At 42.4% G+C, this 2,399-nt stretch overlaps 1 protein-coding gene across 1 annotated transcript in view; it reads right to left on the bottom strand.

Moving 5' to 3' along the window:
• Positions 1–2,346, bottom strand: part of ARAP2 (ArfGAP with RhoGAP domain, ankyrin repeat and PH domain 2) — a 164,753-nt gene extending 162,407 nt beyond the window's left edge. Inside the window, exon 1 of the mRNA XM_005866851.2 lies at positions 1,865–2,346. The gene's annotated coding sequence lies outside the window, so the exon portion shown is untranslated. The remainder of the gene's footprint in view (positions 1–1,864) is intronic.
• Between the last annotated feature and the right edge of the window lie 53 nt (positions 2,347–2,399).

Here is a 2,399-nt window from a genome sequence, read left to right as displayed (position 1 = left end):
GAGATTGAATAATCTGTTCCATGTTTCTGCCTCTGGATCTATTTTGTTCATCAGTTTAGTTTGTTCATTAGATTCTACATATGAATGAGATCATGTGATACTTGTCTTTCTATGACTGGTCTATTTCGCTTGACATTAATACTCTCCAGGTCCCTCCATGCTGCCTCAAAGGAGAAGAGAGCCTTTTATACTGCTGCATAGTATTCCATGGTGTAAATGTACCACAGCTTTTTTATCCGCTCATCTACTGATGGGCACTAGGGCTGTTTCTAGATCTTAGCTATTGTGAATCGAGCTGCTATGAACATAGGGGTGCATACATTCTTTCTGATTGGTGTTTTGGGTTTCTTAGGATATATTTCTACAAGTGGGATCACTAGGTCGAATGGCAGTTCCATATTTAATTTTTTAAGGAAACTCCATACTGTTTTCCATCTAAGCAGGTTGTTAAACCTTCATAGTCTCAGAGTTTACAAGAAAATAGCAATTCATTATAAAATGAATGCTATATTTAACCACAATAACTAATAGTTAAATTGAAAATTATTAATTGAATATCTGTGAGCCTCACACTATTAGGAAGTTTTAGTGATAGATGATTACAAATTTATTTTCAAATGTACCATCAGCTCAGCTGGTGTGGTTCGGTGCTTGAGCACTGACCTATGTAAACCAGGAGGCCACTGTTTGATTCCAGGTTAGGGCACATGCCCAGGTTGTGGACTCAATCCCCAGTAGGGGGCATTCAGGAGGCAGCTGATCAATGATTCTCTCTGATCACTGATGTTTGTTTCTCTCTCTCTCTCTCTCTCTCCCCCCCTTCCTCTCTGAAATCAACAGAAATATATATATATTTTTAAATGTACCACCAGCTTCGCCTTTCATGGACAACACATAAAATTTAACAGGCTTACAGAAGGAAAAAACACAAACACATATAGGCCCTCATACGTAAACTTAAATCCTTTGATTGACCCTCCAGGTATTTTAAATAAATCTTTGAGTACTAATGACAACTCGACTCCATATAAAACACTCCTGGTGTTAAGATATATTACGTGTGTTTAATATACAGGGGTGGGCAAAAGTAGGCTTACAGTTGTGAGTACGGGAAACACAGAATTCATTTTTGTATTATTATTTATTAATTCTTGTCTTAATTTCCATACAAACAACTGTAAACCTACTTCAGCCCCACCCTGTATGTTTAAAAAGGAGCCAAGGAGATATTTCCACTTTAAAACTCTAGCCTAGTTCCATGACCCATTTTACTTTTTCTTTCTTTTTAAAACATGGTTAAACAGTGGAATGTCCTAAGAATTTTCCCTCAATATTTCTCTTGTAAGTGCATGAAAGTCATCACTAAAAGTTTAAGGGTATTTATCTTTTTTTCCTAAAAAAGTTAGCTTCCTTTAAAAAAAAAAAGCCATAAGTTTATCTTCCAATTACTTGTGGGCAACGCTCCACAAATTCTCTGGGGTGTAGAGTGCTTAAGTGCGGGAAAAATCAATACTGAGCTTGTAAGTACAACACTATTATTGGTCATCACAATGACATCCGATTAAAAGTAATTTTAAAAATAGTTCCTGTTTCAGGACACTTTTTTTTAAAACCAAAAGGAGCCTACTTCAAGGGCAAACGTGCAGAAAATAAAATGTCAAAGTTGCTATCACCGTACAAACTTGCAAGAGCCTAACACACGATTCCACACACACCAGCTTCCATTTTCCTCTAATTTACCCAAGGTTATAGTTCACAATCTAACTTCACGACGCTTTCGCCCACAGCCAAACAACAAAGTAACTCCAGATCGCTGCCAGGAGGAGAGCGCAAGCATTTAAGAAACAAACCAGGATGAACTTACTTTTCGAAATGAGATGGACACCCATCCCCCCAAGAGACCTGCCTCCCACAGTAGAGGCGCGAGATCAATCTGGTCCACTCACTGCCCACAGGTCGCCGCGCAAGGTGTGCGGCGGCGGCAGGTGAAGTCAGATGACAGTCATGAGCGTGTATTTACAGGCCTGCGTCCCCCGCGCACCAGGAGCAGGATGCGGGGGAGCTGGAAGATCAGAGCAAACTCATCATCTCCACCGAGGAAATCACTTCGTGCCTGAAACTCGCTCCGGGGCGCCTCCTCTCCGTGTATGTCCCTTCGGAGGCGGGGGAATGAAGGGAGAGTCTAACTGTCCGGATGGTCACCCGCCCGGGCCAACGCGCCCGAGTAAGTGGGTTTCTGTATCCCTTCCCCGCTTCTGGTTTCCTTTTAGACGCCCACACGCGGGAACGCAATCCAAGGGGCTGACACCAGAGTCCAGCCCTGGGCGTCCTGGAAATTTACCCGAAAAAAGTACCCAAAAGCCCAGACCCAAGCCGAGACGGTCCTCCCACCCCGGCCC

The sequence above is a fragment of the Myotis brandtii genome, unplaced genomic scaffold (genome assembly GCF_000412655.1).
Source record: "Myotis brandtii unplaced genomic scaffold, ASM41265v1 scaffold238, whole genome shotgun sequence".
Classification (NCBI taxonomy): domain Eukaryota; kingdom Metazoa; phylum Chordata; class Mammalia; order Chiroptera; family Vespertilionidae; genus Myotis; species Myotis brandtii.
Note: the sequence above shows the minus strand (reverse complement) of the source record. Positions and strands in the feature narration are given on the sequence as shown.